The following is a 19,887-nucleotide window of genomic DNA, read 5'->3' as shown; positions in this document are numbered from 1 at the left end:
CCAGCCTACCAGACTTGGAATCCAGAACACACTGGATTTAAAACAGCACTCTGTACTGTATGGTATACAAGCAAATACTTTAAAACTGAAGTATTGGGACTAAAGAGAACCCATGCCAACTTACAACTACATGAAATTACAGTTTCAAGTGACCTTATACTTTCTTATTACCTCTAGAAGTATACACACACACACACACAGAGAGAGAGAGAGAGAGAGAGAGAGAGAGAGAGAGAGAGAGAGAGAGAGAGAGAGAGAGAGAGAAGAGAGCGCATAAAATCATGCACACACACATTACTTTTTCTATAAGTTACAAATTTTGCTAAATCTTAGTCTTTAAAAAGCAATTTAAGATAAATGTCAAAAAAAGACTAAAAATTCTGACAACAAAATCGTCATTGTTCATTTATTACCTGTGACCTCACTTTGCCTACCAGGCTCTTGTTTGGTGTCTAAGAAAAGGTAATAGTGATTGACCAGTTACAGAAGTGAATATTCAACCCACAGGAGATCCATACCCCGTACTAATGAATTAATGAATGCAGCTAGAATTGCGAGCCAGGTTTTTATAAGATTAGTACTTGTACTTGCGTGTGCTTGTGTGTGTGCATGTGTAGGAGCCTGCATGCATGCTTACCTGCATGCGTTCATAAGTGTGTGTTACAAACTATCACAGAATGAGATCTAGCGGATTTTTTAATCATGAAGCCACAGTTTTATGTCCCTGAATACTCTAGTTACATTAAGCTTATCCCATCAGTTCCCAGTGATTCATTTTAACATTTTGTTTTTCAGTACATTTCCTTTCCTTCCTTCACTGAGGACACAGCATAATGCTTCCATTTCCTCCATGAGTCATCTCCTCATTACGAATCTCCATTCTCTATTTGTGCTAAAACGGCAGTACATTTCTGCATCTGCTTAGGAGTTGCTGAGTCCCTCGATGTCATGCTGTCAGCTCTAGCTCCTCAATGCTGTCACAGTGCCTTCAACTGCCACCTCTCACTGCCTCAGCCCACATGTGGTTTGTTGATTTGAATCCACTGCAACTTCTAACCTGAGGTAAACACCCATTTCTTCTTTTCCTCTTCTTATTTAAATAAATGTTTTGCTAGTCAAGTAGATCTCAGAAAGGGATCTGTGCCTAAATTATATTCAGTGGCTCCGTATTTTCTTTTCTATTGCTATCCAGATATGCTATGTACTCTGTGTTCTTACTGTTCTTCTGATTCAGGAAGTTGAGTGGGGGTGAAAGGAAAAGAACTTGGCCTAGACTCATTTGGGGCTGATTTAAAGTGTTCTTCTCATGTAATATTTCTATCAGTACATGATACATATATTTACAAAACTAATTTTCTTTTTTTATGCTCATAGTTTTTCCACTGAACATTGTATGGTGAGAAATGGTCTATCTGCCTAACTGAAACTGAGATAAAGATGCATAAAGCCATAAGTCTCATCTCCTTCAACTTAAAGTCAGTGGAGAACGTTATACCTTAGGGGTGTACCTCTTTCTTTGTTTTCAGCGGTTTCCCTACCTATCTTGAATTTTGACAGGTCAGCTAACAAGGAGTGCCTTGTTATTCCTATGCATTTTAACCTGGACATCATCTCACAAAACCTTAAGAAATTCTTGTAAAAACATACAAAATATTCTTTCCTTAGACTAGGTTAAGATAGAAAACACTGACTATTTTTTTTTCCAGGTTTTCAGAACCTAGAAATGATCCTTGTTATATCAGGATTAATGGAGGCAATGTGGAAATAAATGAAAGGTGACTGAATTCTACAGAAACAGAATTGTCATTTCATCAGATTCCTACAAAGGCAGCAGTCTAGCGTGAAACTAGTGATTGTGTGGAGAGATGCAGGGGACATAGAAGCTTCATAGGCAGAAAGGGGAACGGAGGGAACACCCGATGTCCTTTGCAGGTCAGGTCCCCTGCAGTATCAAAGAGGTAAATGCCAGTAGAATTTGGTATGTCAGTTCTCTTATCAGAACCCTAATAGCCCACAGATGTTATCAGTCAAGTTAAGTTTCCTCTCTGAAAATTCTCTGCCTATTGGAGTTTTTAGGTCATTAAGTCTTCAGTTCTGATGTACACATACTCTACTGAGAGGCAGCAGTATCTCCAAAGTAATGGTCTATTTGCTATACTGTGGGATGTTCGGTACTCAAATATGGCAAAGAATTGTGTTGGAATAGGTAACCCTGGTGTCAAAAGAAGAAATCCACGGTCTAACTGAAAATAGTCTAGCAGGGCAACACTCTTTTGCACAAAAGGTGGGCCAGAATCCAAACAGGGTTATTATACATATAAAGTCAAAGTGATCTTTATCTTTGTATCTAATCCCATTGGTGGGAACCTGAATTCATAATCTGACTGTACCAGATCATCAGGCATGAGGAGGAAGCGTTTTCTAGAACTCAGGAATATTTAAGGTTTGGGGAAATAGGCATGTTATGGTATGAGGAATGTTCAAGGAAAATGGATCTTTGTCAGGCTAGCCACCTTTGATTAAAAAATAAAAAACAAAAACAAATTTTAGATGCACCAAGATAGGAAAGATATTTTCTTGAAAGTTGCCAGACACAAATAGCCAAAACACTATGAATGTAACACTTATATATTACTGATTGTTTTATGGTTCTTCTTGCTATAGGTAGTTTACTGTATATATGTATAATAACATAAATGAGCATGTAAAAATAAATAAATAAATAACAAAACAATAAATGACAAAAAAGTCCCACTTTTTCAATAGGCTCATCTTTACTATGTACTTTTTCCGCACTTTACATACCCAACTCTTTGAAGCCTCTTGTAACAGTAAGTTATTGTTAAAAGTAATGGCTTATGGATGGTTTAAGTTGAGTTTGCCATTTGAGGAATGATCACTTCTTAAGACTATTGGGGCCACCCAGAGGGAATGTAAAGTTTAATCTCCTGCCAGAATTTCTATTTACTTGAAAAAAAATAAAAATTTAAAAAACAGACCATTACTGGCATTTTACCACCCCTAGCCCCTTAAGAAGGAACACTAGAACTATTTTTGGTGTAGAATAGAGATTGAGCCCCTCTCCCTGTACCCCCACTCTCCAAAAAAACTTTTGGAATCTCTGGGCTTCTGGCACGTATTAGGCTTCTAGGAGCCTCAAAAGCATTTTTGGCTTTGATCCAAGTGAGAAACTGATTACATTTTAAAAAATACTTTATGCTGAAATGCCTACCCCATTTATACTTGCTGTTTTCATTAACTATCCCTTTTTTGATCCATAAGTTATCCCCAATTGATATTATGGAAAGGGTACTATAACTGACCTGACTTTTGCCAATTGAAGAGGGGAGTCAGGCATGTCAGTCAAGGTGAGTTCTTACATCCCAAAAGTGCAACAATAGTTTGACTTGTCTAATATTTAGGTGTAAAGATTAAAGTGATTCCTTAATTGATGGCTCAAAGAGATGTGAGGGAAAAGTGAAGTCAAGAGTTATTAGCCTGGGGAAGGTTTGATAAGCCGAAGTGTCTCCATCTTAGACTAAGAAGCCATTTTACAATAAAGGCAATCTAGCTTTATCTCTGTTTATGATTAAACCTATGTTTCTCTAGAATTGGGCTTTGTCCCTACCTGTAACCTCGACTATAAAATGGTCCCGTGGTGCCTGCTCCAGGAAATGTCAATCATGCCTTTGTTTCAAAAGGTTATTACTACCACCTCTTGCTATGTCTACCTTGCTATACCTACCTTATTATAACCACCTTGCTGGTGTCACCTTGTTATTACCACCCTGTCATCATGACTAACTTGCTGCTGTAAAGACAATTCCACTGGCCTGCTCTCAAAATCCTAGCAACTGTGCCAGGTTTGTGTGTGGTAGATAAGTGGATGAAAGGACCTACTCCCCGTCCTAGCTCTCTTTGTCTCTTTTCCCTGCACATACTCCCTCTCATGACTCTGCTTCTTGTCTGTCTGCCTGCCTCCATGTCCACTTATCTGCCTCTATTCCTTCCCCAGGTCCTCACTCCCCTCCCCTCCCCCCAATAAACTTCCTTTAACACCATATCTGTCACACTGCATTAATTTCTCAGAGTTACACCTTGGCTTACACACAAACAAGATAGTCCTTTGCCACTTTATATTTCACAATACTGATGCTGTGATCTAGGAGGGGCGCTCTCATGGTGCCTGGCCACACTGGAATTCTCCTTGCCGCTGCACCTGCAACAGATCTGTTTTCTTGTCCACTGATTGCGAGTCACTGCATCCAACATGGACAATTAGTGGGTTCTCTTTCTAACTTGGCTTAAATGCTTGTCTCAGTCTGACCATCTCCCATTTCCAGCACTGTTCTTGCCCTCTTGGCTTCTCTCAGTAATCATGGTACCGGGTAAATTGTGTCAGCTAGGGATTATCCCTGGCCCCTGCCAAATGAATGATGATGCACTAGACAGCTTGTGCCTTTTCAGTTCGGTCTCCCTTATGTATCGTGGGATCCCTCAGATCCAAACCTAGGACTCTTCTTCTCATCTATGGGTACCATGTCCTGGTATACCTGACTCCTAAACTTGTCGAATCTGGCCTTAATATATTGCCGAGCCATCCTGGAACAAGGAAAAGTTCTCCCTTTTGTATTCATTTTTACTTGCTCCAAGCTCTGTTTATTTCTGCCTGGTATTCCTCCCAACACTGCAGAAATGCCTTGCCTGTAAGTGTGCAACTAGTTGGAGTTGGATAAAAGCCGAACGTGTAGCAATCCAACATACATCCTTTTCCTGCAGTATCTGCCATCAGAATCACTCCAGAGGTACATAGGTATCATTTGCCTGTGAATTTGATTCCAAATTCTAAAATCCAATCTTGCAGTACTCTGGTCTTGCAGTCTGCAACATGGACTGCTCCCTCTACTCTATTGGCTTTGCACAGCCAGCCTGTGCTGAGTTAAGCACACTCTCTTCCTTCATGGACTTAGATTCTATTAGAATTTGGACACACCCCAAATATTTTATATATAAACTCGCTCTGCTCTGTGCATAAGGTTCTACTTTCCCAATCTTAAAATTTTTTCTATCACTGATTTCTTTGCACTCGGATCTCCCAAAAAAAACTTAATAACATTATGATATATACTCTAATCTAAAGTTTTGTAAGTTGTTCATTGGGTATGGTCTAAAATCTTGATAATCTGCAACAAAATTTGGCTCTAAACATATAATAAAAGGCTTATAATTAAAAAATCAATGTGTATATATATGTATGCATGTAATTTGCATGTAGCTCATTTAAATAGGTATATTTATATAGATATATCTATAAGGCAAATAAATGTTTTTAAATAGCTGCTATGTCAGCCACATAGCTTGCAACCTGCCATATGACTTCACCATCTTAGGATAAGCACATGGTATATATCAAAAATTATAAAATTTCTAGCTCCTACTGAGCCATTAGTTTATTAATATATCTCCTTTTTAGACTAAGACAGCAACAGGTCTCAAATATTTTAGATTGGTACGGATTTTTTCTATGATGATAGAAATGAGTTATACTTGCAACAACATACTAATTTTGTTGTTGAACTCTAGTTTAAAATATTGCATATATGATAAAATTTCAAGGCTATAAAGGTCCAATTAACAAAAGCTAATTTAAATGTATGTCTAACTACTTATGTTGCCAGATATTTGATCCCAGTGTGATCCCTGAGATTATGAATTGTAAATCCTGTCTTTGATCACAGAGGTTATGAACTTTAATCCAAGAGCTATCTGTACATAGGATCTAATAAAGTTAACTCAAGGTCAAAAGGTAGAGCTAGAAACCAGCTGACAGGGATTAAACAGTAGGAGGGACTTTGAATAGAGGGATATTTAAGACAGCATGTAGAAGTAGAAGGGTGCTTTAGCTCATGGGGTCTTGGGATTTTTAGCTTGAGCTCTTTTGCTCTTTAGCTCTTAGCTCTATGGATCTTAGCTCTCTAGCTTTTGAGTTCCTCAGATCTTGGCCTTTGGCTTTTTGGGCTTTGCACTAGCAAGCTTTGATCTTGTGGTTTCTTTTTCTTTCTTTCTTTCTTTCTTTCTTTCTTTCTTTCTTTCTTTCTTTCTTTCTTTCTTTCTTCTTTTCCTCCTGGGCTGTCAGCTGAGCTATTGAGACTTCTGATGCCTTTTCCATCAGTACATGAGCTAAGAAGAACAGTCAGCTGGATACTTTCTCTACCTCTCTGAACTAGCAGGATTTTTACTACAACATCTGCCTCCTGAGTCTTTATTGGTAAAGTAAAACAACAAGGATTTTCAGTTAAAACCATATACTTAAGTCTTTGCTAAGTTCTTAAGGCCAAGCTGCTACAAAAGTTAGATATGTAACAACATCTCTTTGATAAAGAAGGTATATTTGACAATCAAGACCTGTAAACTCCTAAGGTTTACATTGGTTCACACTAATACTTGTCTAGCTTCTTTGTCTTTTAAGCTTTAGATGTTTGGATAACATAAATCATACCGAAAACTACAATGGGCTATAATGGTGCAATATAGTAGGATCAATAATGTTTCCAGTCTGTTTATAAACTGTATCTATGATTAGACATTTTGTTTTGATGCTAGAATAGCTTTCATTCAAAATTGCTAAATCTTAAAGGAATGTAATGAAATACCCTAGTCTTATGAAAGTTACTAAATTGTTGTAAACTGCTAAAGGATAACTAAGAAATGCAAGTTGGTAGTCAGTCATCTTATAAATGATCTTATCTTTTAATATGTGCAGAAATATATTTGTAGTCATGCTACGTACTAATGTAATTAATTACAAGGTTAAGCTTTATTTAGCCTCCTGTACATGTCTTCAAAATTAAGCAGAGAGCAACATTTTTCTATTTAGATATACTTTAGATGTGCAGGTGGTCCTCAAATTCTTCGTAGCTCTTCAGCATATGACATTTAAAATGTCCAATAAGAAGCTTTTGTGATAGACATGCCAACTTCTGACAGCACCCCTTTTCTGCTTCAAGGAAGATGGGCACAGAAGAACCTACACTTAGAAATTGCTTTCAATGTGGCAAAGCTGCCACTGGGATGTATACTGCCCTTTAACTAGACTGCTGATAGCATACTGTCCAAAGTGTGGACAGGTAGGACACTCTAAAGTTGACTCCTCCACTTTGCCTAGACAAAGATATGACAGTCCCTCAAAAATCCCTGCTTCACAGAAAGGTCTGTCAAATCATGACAGCCAAAGATGAATGCCATGCCAACCATGGAGAAACCTGGAGGTGACTGTCCAGGTAACTGGTAAGTCTCTCATTTTTAATAGATTCAGAAGCTGCTTGGTCTGCAATTCCTGCTTACTCAGGAGAAATTTATCCTTCTCTGGTCTCTGATGGGTTTTAAGTCCAGACTTGTGAAATATTTATTAGTTTAACAGCAAAGACAAATGTTTCCGATGCCTTCTTCTTCATTCTCTTCATATGTAAAAATCAGTCTTCAAGCCTTAGTCTCCTAGAGCTACTACCATTTACTCTAGATGCAGTCTACTTTGTTACTAGACTCAGAAAAGATATTTCAATGTACGTTTTTTACTATTCCTTTATCTAAAAATAAAAAAACTCACATTACAGTGACTGCTCCCAGCAATCAGCCATGTGTCTCATGGCGATTAACTAGTTAGGAAAAACATGTAACACTTATGTAAGGTCTGAGGATACAGACGCTTAAGTTAGGAGGATCTAAAAAAAAGGGTCTAAGAAGGTGTATTAAGGCTGGTAAATGCAAGTTATAAAGGTTGGAAGACCTTACAGCTTAAGTGGTGATAAGAAAATGACTTAAGGTACATAAAAGAAATGAAAAATGCTTCAGACTTAGTCCCCTTGCTATACTAATGTATTAAGACAAAATGCTCAGCGTCTTGACATTAATCAATGGAGTTCTGATAAGCTATTACTCTAATTCTGGTAAAACCTTTTACTATATGATACACTCCTATCATAGTCACAAGCTCAGGATTTAAATTTTTTTTTCTAGCTGTCTTTTAAGTATAGACCTAAAAGTATTTCTTACCATGCTAAATGTATATGCACTCTGGTCTTCTGGATAGAGAGAAGAAACCCCTCTTTCAAGGTTTGTAATCACACTTTTAAATGAATAAATAAATTAATAAAAATTTTTGCCAAGATACAAACTGTATCTCAAGATTCATGTGACTACTGCATGAACTTTCTATACCTAGCAATTTATAAGTTTATTAGATATGGTTTAAAATCTGTAGAATATGTAACAAAAGTTGGCTTAAAACTTAAAGCACATGGTTGATAATTAGAAATTCATGTATGTGTAAATTTATCATTCAGGTTGTAAACAGCTCATAGAAAACAACACCAGCCAAAAGTAAAACAAAGACCTAATTCATCAAAGTCCATAGTACTGGGAAAGTCTCCAAATACAGTAGCCTTGCTGTGTAACTCTGGTAGTTCTGCTTCTGGGTGATTGTCCTTGTTGACTAAAATATATCAACCCACAACATGCATTTTATGTTTAGAAGCTCAACCTGAGAAAGATTTAGGAGAGCTTTCTCAACAACGTTATTTTGATGAGTCATACAAGAAACTGTGATATTCTGAAGTGGTGTCCTATGAAAGGAACCAGTCTTCCTATGGACTATATTTATAATTTAAAGTTTTGTTTTAATACTAAAAGAGCTTTAATTCAGAACTTGTTAAAATTTTGAGGACTAAACTTAACAGAAATAAACTCTAAAATCCTAATCTTAATCTTATAAAAGCTATTAACTCATTGTAAACTATTGAAGACAACTAAGATATGAAGATTATTAGCCACCTTATAAGTGATTGAATTGTTTACAAATATGATTCATTTACAGGGCCAAGCTTAATTTCCCCCTTGTATGTTTTCAAGGCTAAACCTAAAATAAGAAACTTTTAAAAAATTACTTAAAATCAGGTATACATAATAGCCTCAAACTTTTCAAAGATCTGCTGAACATAGACTTAAAATGTTTAATGGAAAAGCTTCCTATAGCAGAAATGTCAGCTCTTAGACAGGACCCTCCAGTCTCCAGTGATGACTGGCACAAACAATGCCATCTGAATTATGACAGCACTAACCACTAGGAAAAACTTCTCCATGCTTCATTTGCTACCTATAAAAACTATGTTGCATTGACTTCAAAGTGGGTCGGGTTTTCCACATTCCTCCTTCTCAGGAAAATCCTTCACATTTTCTGGGTCTGGCAGCTAAAGGTCTACACTGGCCTGTGTAACATCTAAAGATGTAATACCATCCCATGTGACAGCCAAAGTCCGACAACCTCTACCCCATCAAAACATTAAAGACTACCAAGGGAGCCTATGTTAATAATCCAGATAGGTGGTAAATCTCTATCATTTTAACCGATACATAGGCTGTTGGTTTATACTCCCTGCTGATGGTGCTGACAGCTAACTGTAGCTTTATTAATCCAGATTCAGCTGTCTGGTGAATGCATTTCATATGTAACATTCAGGCCTTATTTTTCTAGAGCGATTAGATCACTTGATAAAAAAGGCAAACTCACAGGCAGATTTGCCTTACTAACCGACTACATATTATAGGATAAACAAGTTTCAGATATAACTTTTACTATTTAAAAAACTTGTTTTTCAATGACTGCTACCAGTAATGAACATTGTATATATGTCCAATGGTAAATACTATTTTAAAAGTTTATGGTTTATATAAATGATAAAAGGCTAAATTAATTTAAATTATAAACATCTGAGTATATAAAGTGCCTAAATAAGTTATGAGACTCTAAAAATCACTTATGGTATATAAGTAAAATTTACTCAGTGACATTGGTATATTAAGATTTCAAAAGTTCAAAAATATATCATTAATCAATGAAGTTTTGATAATCTGGTAAAACACTAACTTACTATTAGTTGTCACAAGCTCAAGATCTTAAATTTTCTCTGATTTTATTCTAAATTTAAATTTAAACATATTTCTCATCATGTTAAAAAATCTCTATGCAACCTGTATATCCAAGCCATTGGACAGAAAAAAAAGTTTTGGTTTTTAACCCAAAGTTTGAGCTTTTTCTATAAATTGAATGCATGAGTCTACTCCAGCTGTTTTACAGATATCTGTTAGATATTTATTCTACAAAATGAATATCATTCACATTACAAACAATGGTAATGTAAGTTTCAGAGGGTTGAGAAACTTGTAAGTCTTAGATATAGCTCTCGTCAGTTAAATGAACTTCAAATAAGTACTCCTAGCAATCAACACTCCAAGCTTCCCTGCTTATTGCCTAGTCCTGAAGGGAAAGTTCTAAATACAAAAATCTCATTTAAGTTCTTTAACTTTAACTCTGGCCCTAGGCTATATCGGTCTTGGCAGAGTGCCATTTGGCTAATAGACAATATCCAGAAATCAGCTGTGGACAACAAATTGTTCAAAGGGTGATTTATACTGCACCAGTCCCAGGTAGTCCCACAAAACTGGAAAACCCTGGATTCATTGAGAACTGATTCAAACCAGTTTAGTTCATGTGATTGCTTCCTGTTCCTTCACCTGGGTTATCAAAGGAAATGCTTCTGATCAATTCTCCATTGACCTAATCCCCTCCTACTCTTTGACTAACACTTCAGTTTCCCTGGGCCTTGACAGTGGCATCCTAATTTCAGCTGAGATGCCGTTACAGAAGAGAATACATTGTGCCCAACCTCAACAGAAGACTGGAATGTTAGGTTACCTGGCAAAGGGGACAAAATGGGGATCTAATGTACCTACTGACATGACAAGATTATATGGCCTTAATAATTTTCTATACTAACCAAAGAGGTATACTTTCTAAAATTATGCATCTTCCAATAGACTACAAATTTTGCTTTCCCACAGATAAAAGATACTAAAACCCTATCAAAGATTTGACAGGGACACACATGACAAGTGGGGACCCATTAAACCAGCTTGCCTTCATATTAGTCTTAAAGGTTATCCTTTTTAATTTTATTTATATATATATACATTAATATTATTTCACCTATGCAACATAAACTTCTTACAACAAGAAGAACCACAGAACAATCAGGAATTTCATGTTACATTCATAGTGTTTTGGCTGTTTATATTTCGCAACCTTGAAGAAAACATTTTCCTATCTCTGTGAGTCTAAAATTCTGAATGTAACTCAATATCTATCATGTCTCATCTCTATCAACTTAAAACAACTATCTAGACTTAAAAACATCTTAACCCCTAAACAACTGGGCATAATTGTGAAACTCAACTAATCGGTCTTCAGCCCCATCAGAGACTTGCAAAGGAGTAAAATTAATTATCTAAGTAAACATGAAGTATGAGTTAGCAGTTTCTAATTTTAATTTTTAAAAAAATGACTGAGTCAGTTTCCTGCCTGAACAGTCACCCATAGTTCTCTAAAATTCCTGAGCATCATCTTCAGCCTTCTGGCCCAGTATATCTGACAGATTTATTTGTGAGGCAGGAACTATTGAGACTTACTTACCCTGTCTTGGCAGAGTTTGGCCATCAACTCTGCCTCCTCCCAAGCTTGCAATGTTTTAGGCAGAATTCTGTCAGAGGTAGAAATGAGGACGTTTTGATGATTGGCTGGTTTGCCATATTTGAAACCATCTCCATGAGGGAGTTCACTGATGCTCATAATCATCTTTGAGGTAGGCTGGGTATTGCCAGGAGTTAACCTTTCTTGTTGTCAAAGAATCATTAATATAAACATCTTTGAATGCCATATTCTGTAGGATTTTGAGGTTTTTGAAGACCTTATCTATTATACCTTATCTGTCTACTGAATCATACCTGTTCCATCTGGAATATATATTCTTGTGATATAATGTACTAGTAATGGAAATGACCATGATTTGATCAATTGACAATTAACTTGTCTAACTTATTTATCCTAAACAGCTTACAGTAGCATTTTCAAAGTATTGGAGGTAAACCTTGTATTTTGATTTGAGTGGTATGGGTACCTAATATTAGAGTAGAAAAATATATATAATGTGTATGATGAATAATCTTAAATTTGAATTCTAAACCAATGTACTGAAATCAAACTTATTTTGAATCAATATACAAATTTCTATACCAATGAATTAGAAATAACCCTGTGAGCACAGGTAAGGCCTTAAGTTGAGGAGTCAACTCAACAATCCACATTTTGTCCTATCTTCCTCACACACTTCTATATTCTACCTTCTCTCTTTTCAGCTCCCATCTCCAAACCAAAGAAAGAGTATAAAGGAAAAGAGGGACCTCCCTGAGACCAACCACGTTTCCTCTCTGGGTAAGACCAATAGTGACATATAACTCTCTGTGAAAATAAACCCCCAAAGCCCAAGAAAGCAACCAAAAACCTACCCAACCCCCTTAAGGGAAATGGGGTGTCTTAAAGGTTATCTTATAGAAAAGACAAAGTAGGTTCATCCCTATTTATGATTAAATCTGTTTCTTAAAAGTTAGGCTATGCTCCACCTGTAACTTTAGCTAAAATGGGTTCTGTACTCTCCATTTCAGGAAATAGCAGCCATGCCTTTGTTTTAAAAAGTTATTATGATCATCTGCTGTTATGAACACCTTCTTCTGACTACTCTGTTATGGCTATCTTGTTATTACCACCTTCCAAACATATCTTTGTATCAAGAGATTGTTATGACTGACTTGTTATGCTTGCTTTCTGCTTCTGTAACCCTGCCTGTTTGTCTGCCAAATGCCCCTTTCGAAACCTCCTCCTAATGAACTATGAAAATCATTACCTTAACTATTTCTAGTGCTGATCTCTTGAGTCCCACATTTAGGGAAGAGACAGCTCCTGGACACAAATATTTTAAAAGCCTGCCTGCCTTATCATTATTATTATTATTATTATTATTATTATTATTATTATTATTATTATTATTATTATCAATTGAGTGATTTAATGACTTTGGCCATCCTTTGTGTCAGTGCTCTTTCTCCTCATATATGAGGGAAAAGTCAGAGGAAATAATAGTTTCTAAATGTCTAGATCAGAGGCCAGAATCTCTTTTTTAGCTTACAAAGGCATCTGTCTGCTGTGCTCTTCCTTCCCAATTCCCTTTGTAATCCAAGGTGCTTTCCAAAGTGGTGAACCCAGGATTGACTTTGAGGACATTGATGGTTATTAGAGTGGCTAGAATCCGTGCAATGTCCCTCTCAGATGTCCTCTAGGCATAAAGAGAAAGGAAACTGTCATTTAATTTTGAATTCATATCTATAGTGGGCCTATCTCTATTGAGTGTATGTTGGTGCAGCAGTAAGTAAAGGGCAGCATTTTTGTTTTATTTTCTTATTTTATTATTGGTGGGCAGCTCTTGTCTTATCAAGAAGAAAATCAGGAGTAGTAAATATTTGTCTTCACATTATTTTTATAGATTTTAGACTAATATCTGCAAATATAATCTCTTGGGTTGTAGAGAAAACATAATAAGCATTTGATTATTGATTATATATATATATATATATATATATATATATATATATATATAAACTTGGATTTAACTCTTATTTAGAAAAATAGAAAATATATGGAATGTGATTTTATCCTAATAATTAAAAAATAATAATAACAGATGAGGTCAAAATCTCAAAACTTAAATCCAAGTGGTAGAAGATCTGAGTAGTTTATAAAAGCTTATGGAAAAGAAGCCTTATGAATAACATGTTTCATGACTGTGGTTTATAAATTCCTATGGTTATAATTGCCTATTCATGCTAACTGAAACTGGCTTAAGATGTATGCGTAATCATTTTTCCTCTTCTACCTTTTTAAAAAAATTTAATTTCTTCAGATTACATCCCGATTGTTATCCCTTGCGTGTATCTTCCCATTCACACACTCCTCCCTCTGTTAAGCTTTACATTGTTTAAGATACTGAGTCATATAAAAAAACTATGGTATTTTTTAAGAATACATTATATAAGACTCAGAAATATGAATTTCCTGGTCTTTCTCCATAGCCTGTAGCTATGGTTTACACTAAAAGATCTCCAGTTTCAACATTACAGTGTTTAAAGTACAAACTTCACAAGGATAAACTTATACAAAACCAATCGTATAAAAGATACAATTTTCTTTTAAACTCATAAACATAATAAATTAATAAAAGTTACTGTATAAATGATAAAAACTTTACCCTGTTCAGAGTTGTGCTTGTAGTCATGCTGAGAACAAATATAAATTGTTTACATAGAAAAACAATTTTATATGTCCCATTATATAGTCTTCTATATATATATTGTCAAAGTTAACCCTAAAGCAATTTAAAACAAGAGTAAGATAAATTTAATTTGTTTAATGTAAAATAATATTCAAAATCTGGTATATTAAAAACTTCTTATAAAAATGAATGCTTAAGTATAATCAGTCATATTTATAGTTCACTTTCATGGCCCGACATCCTCAGACTCGAATAGTAGCCCTTCTCATCAGATGAAATTGAATGCTGGCCTTATTGCAGTAGTGTTTTGGGTGACTGTTCAGGTAGCTAACTGTCTCTGTCATTTTTTCATTTTGGAAGCTGCTGACCTGCACTTCCAGTTCACTCAGGTAAATTTTATTCCTTCACAAGTCTCTGATGGGGATGAAGAACAGTTAGTTTAGTCTTACAATTAAGATTAGTTGTTTAGGGATTGATTAAGATGTTTTTAGGTCTAGATAAATGTTTTAAGTTGATAGCAATGAGGTATAATAATGATTTACACTCAGAATTTTAGACTCACCAGGATAGGAAAGATGTTCTCTTCAATTTTGCCAAATGCAAATACAAATAGCCAAATCACTGTGACTATAACATTTATAAAAGTCCTGACTGTTTCATGGTTCTTCTTGTTGCATGTAGTTTATTTTACTTATGTGTAGTAATATAAATGTATATGTAAAAAATAAAAAAAAAGAATGCATAGGGAAAAAAGACCCATTAGATGGCTGTGGTTCCTGTCTCTGGCTGTGTGTATCTTCCAAGCTCTTCCTGTGTTGGTGAAGCCAGAAAAAACTCTTTCCTACATACAGGGAAGATGACCTATTCTTCATGTCTCACATGGCGATGCGACAGATTTTCTTGCCCAGGGGTGGATCTAAGAACCCAAATCCAGATCCTAAATATCTCAAACAACAGAAGGGCCAATAACAATTACTCTACATTCAATATCTCCCAAAATGATATGAAGATGATGTGGAAAAGGGAGTTTATACATGAGCTACCACCCTATGGTATGAAACCTACATGCTAGTTCAATTGGCCATGCCCTTTACCCTGGCTTTCAAGTCTTCCTCTTAGCAAATCTAATTACAGGATGCGTATCCTATCCACCTGTGTTCTCTGATTAAAGAAGACTGCCAGACACTCTGTCATCAAACTTGCAGTTTTCTTATTATCCAGGATATCCAAGTGGTGCTTTTGAAAGTTTGATAAACAATCCTGTGAAAATGACTCAATTAGATTCTGAATTTAGCTTACTTCTTTCACAAAGGTTCCATATAGTTGTTACTTACACAGAGTGTGATGCAACAAACAGCTAATTACAATTACCTTATCCTTCTTTAGAACTCTGGGACATGGTCCCAGGCAGTTACTCAACTGCATCTAACCCTACTAAATGAAACAATCTTGATGTAAACTGTTTTCTCCTTAAATCCATCTCTTAATATTCCCCACAAGGTTTTATAGTTATTACCTCCTGACTTATGTTCTGGATCTTTTCTATCTGTTCAGTTTTATTTTGACCCTTTGGATAGACCCTTTTCTGAGACACTCTAAGTATTGACTCTTATACATTGGAAATGGGGACTAACTGCCCATTGGCCATCCACCGTCTCCTCCTTCTTTCACTCTAAATACTGAGTTTAAGGCTCAGAACTAAAACAGTTGGACTGATGCCTTCTTTTCAACAATTACCATTTCTGATTCATTTGCTTTCAAGAAATTAAAAAGAAAATAAAAGAAAACCTAAAGAAATTTCAGATCAGCTTAACATCTTCCAAAAACAACTCTTAAATACCTAATGTTAGATTAAGGTCAAATATTAAACAAATAATTTTAAAATATTAGATATTATTTCGATTCAATCCATAAGGATCTCTCCAAATACTATCTCATTTGTCACGACTAGTTGAACACATAATACTGATATAGCATAAATACATAGATAAAAATTACACTCTTATTTAGAACCATATGGCCACCTTAAAAACTTTATTATTGCTTGTTTTAAGGAAGCCGTTTTCAATGTTATTGAACACTTTCATATAAAGAAGATAAAACAAAGGCATTATAGCTGCACAACCTGCCTCATTATCCCCATTTACTTTCTCCTTCAGGGAAGGCACTAGAATTTTCTCTCAGTCAGTTAATAGTTTCGGGGATTTTACGCCATATATTGTATTTCCAGGCATTTGAAATTACAAAATGAGGAAAGAAACACATGATGCGCTATTAGATGAAAATGTTTTTGAAACCTTAAAAATTTGACATAAGCATAGTATTCTAAGAATTGTGAAAGGGTGATGATACAGGGGACACCATGTTCTTTCCTTAATAAAAGGATTTAAAAGTTGACTCAATTTTTATTAGAGCTTAAAAACTAAAAATCAAGGCATAAAAACCGCATATCTCAGAAGCTGTGCAGAGTAGGACCAGGATTAGAGACAGAAGGAAAGAAAACATACCATTTGTACTTCATGGAGTTCAGACACAGACCAGACTAGCAGCCCATTGCCAGATAGGGAAGTTTTTAGAAGACTAAGGAAGTTTCTAATATTGAAAAAACTAAGTTTTATGGAATGTACTTTAATGATGAGATAGAGAAAATAGAAAGCAGGAGAGAGAGAGAGAGAGAGAGAGAGAGAGAGAGAGAGAGAGAGAGAGAGAGAGAAAGAGATTATGTTCATTTGAGTAATTAGAGCTGAAGCCACAATTAAATTATGAATCTTCTTATTGGGATCCCAGGTCAGCCAGTGCTCTAGGGGAGGTGATATTTGGGAGGAAAAGTACAATATATCATGCAATTATTAATTACTCCATCTATCTTGTTAGCATAGCTTAAGGTTAGTCTACATTCCTACAATAGTCTCTGGCCAAGTGAACAATCCTTTGGGCTTCGCTACCCCTTTAGGGTTCCCAATACTGTCTATGAAGACCTACTCCCTGCTGTGTCTGCCTGACTGCTTTGTGACAGACACCTGTGCTAGTAATGCAAAGGGCATAACAACCCCCCACATCCACTCCCTGATCTTTCCTCCACTCTCCTCCAGACATTAACAGTCTGCCCCCTCTGGGAGTTTTTCTTCGAAATTCTAATAAAATTGTCTTCAAATTTTTATTTGAGCCCATTCTTAAACTCTTTTTATTTGGGGAACTTAGGACCACAAGAGGGTACCTTGATTACCTCAGAATTATCTAGCGATCACAAATGGATTCCCTCAGAAATCCAATAATAGTTATATGAAATTATTTAATCGGAAGAAACGATGGGAAGATGACATTAAAACTGGCATGAGAGTGCATGGAGGACAAATATAGAAGGAAAGAATGACTCAGGCTTTGTGTTCCGATGTATCACGAAAGGATGTTTGTTTTTCTTTCAGCACCAGCCAATTTTTGTGCACGTACATGAATATATGGCAGTCTAAAATATGCATTTATGATGAGAGGTATTTTCTTTCATACCATAAAAACTGGCAAATGCACTTAATGATTTAGCCAAAATAAATATTCAGAATATTCATTTCTCTCTTTTTGGAGTCTGGAGAGAAATTTTTCAATTTTTTCTTAGGAAGCTAAAATTTAACTTATCTCATATCCTGTCTTTTTTGTAAAAGGCTGCACAGATCCTGATAGGAAGAGACAAAATATAATAAAATAGTACTCTCAAATTCTTTATTTTTAAAAATGATGTTATTTTCTAATATGTATATATTTACTACAAAACACAGTAACTGAAACAAATAAGCAAAAATTGTGCATTTAAATTTTCTCTAGCTTGATATTATTCTTAAAATATTCATGAATGAATTTTTTAATACTGCCTTTTGGAAGGATTTCTTGGTATGAGACAGGATTTCTATAAGTTTACAGATGACCTCACTTCATCATTCTAAAAACAAATATGTGTGTTGGGATAGCCTTTTTCACACTGGAAAACAAGATCCTCATTCTTAGATTTTTTTTTTACCTCCATCTCTAGAAAGAATTTCAGCCATTTTTCCCCTTGGCAGACCTCTCAACTGTCCATGGGAGAGATGCAACACCTTGCTATATGCATTAATAAACACAGTCTAATCTGTTGGGGTCTGCCTCTTGTCTCCTTTCTGCCTCCTGTCTCTTTAAAATGCCCTCAGATATCTAAGAATAATATGAACATAATGTTTTTCTTAAAATCACATATATTATGTATAAGACATATAATTTTATTAAATCTAAATCTGACTTTTAAACACCAATCTAAGCAAAAATAGAAAATAATTGCATTTTACCTTACTTACACTTACCAGATTTACGTCTCTAGATCCCTGTTCTTGAGAGACTTTCAAACATAGAAAGCCTTTAAGTATGTTTTAACTTAAGTAATTCATTGAATTATATCCAATTGTATGTCTCACTGATTTGCCCCTTTTGATTGTTGAGTATAGTCTGTTGTGTGGTTGTAGCAATTTGCTGATCCATTCACTATTTATGACACAATAGTTACAATACTTTTTCTTTCAAATAATAATAAAACTATTAAACTGGGCATGGTGGTGCATGCTTTTAATCCCAGCACTCAGGAGGCAGAATCAGATGGATCACTGTGAGTTCGAGCTCAGCCTGTTTTACAAAGTGAGTCCAGGACAACCAAGTCTATACAGAGATCCCTTGTCTAGAAAAACCAACGAAAAATTCAGTAGGATATATATATATATATATATATATATATATATATATATATATATGCACTTATGTATATACATGTATATATAACAGTAATAATAAAAGGAAGAGTATCAGTTTGATAGTTGGAAGGCAAAGAGAAGTTCAAGGGAGGATATTTGGGAATGGTTAGAGGAAAAAAGAAGAAAGAAAGTGATATAATTCTAATTCAATTAAAAATTTTTAAGTAAAAAAGAATACTTTTTACTTTATTAATTTATTATTTTCTGATATTTTCAAAACAGGATTTCTCTGTGTAGCCATGGCTGTACTGGAACTCACTCTATTGAGGGCATAACAACAACTGGTAACTTTCCATAGCCTCACATCCATGCATATAAGGGGAACAGTAACTAGGCATAATGGGTAGCTAGGTAGGCAGATAGATAGGTGGATGGAATTTGTGTGGTGATATGGAATATAAGGGGATTTGGAGGTGATTAAGAAGTAGATAAATATAATATATTCACATATATATAGATATATATGGTGCCAATTTGGAGGAGAGCAGTTGCTAGGTGTTCTTTTCCTGGCTCTCTCCTCAATTTCCATTTCCTCTGCCTCCTACTTGATATAATATGAACTGCCTGCTACTATAGATATAACATTTAAACTATGAGCAAATAAATAATCTATCCTGTAAGTCATTCTGTCATGTCACAATATGGTAAAATAACTAATACAGCTTTGTTGGCTATGATTAATCATTTGCAGTCATTTAAATTGAGATTATTGTGAAGTAATACATACTTACAGTAAGACATATGTGACATGCAATTATGTTTGAGACATAATTCTCTGATTGCATCACCTAAATATGTTTTCATAAACAGCTTAAACTGAGCATCAGAGTAAAATCTTATCCTACATTTATGTCTGAAATATATATTTTAGTAGCTTCCAATTAAAGTGTTAGAATGCAAATGCA

The 19,887-nt window shown here is 35.3% G+C and overlaps 1 long non-coding RNA gene across 1 annotated transcript in view; it reads left to right on the top strand.

The window, feature by feature from the left end:
* The first annotated feature begins 945 nt into the window (after window positions 1-945).
* Window positions 946-19,887, top strand: part of LOC311582244 — a 46,841-nt gene continuing 27,899 nt past the window's right edge. Inside the window, exons 1-2 of the long non-coding RNA XR_014774050.1 lie at window positions 946-1,062; window positions 12,247-12,322. This is a non-coding gene — a long non-coding RNA (uncharacterized lncRNA). The remainder of the gene's footprint in view (window positions 1,063-12,246; window positions 12,323-19,887) is intronic.

The sequence above is a fragment of the Acomys minous genome, assembly GCF_964271855.1.
Source record: "Acomys minous genome assembly, chromosome: 13".
Taxonomy (NCBI): domain Eukaryota; kingdom Metazoa; phylum Chordata; class Mammalia; order Rodentia; family Muridae; genus Acomys; species Acomys minous.
The sequence above is the reverse complement of the archived record's forward strand: the minus strand, read 5'-3'. Positions and strand labels throughout refer to the sequence as shown.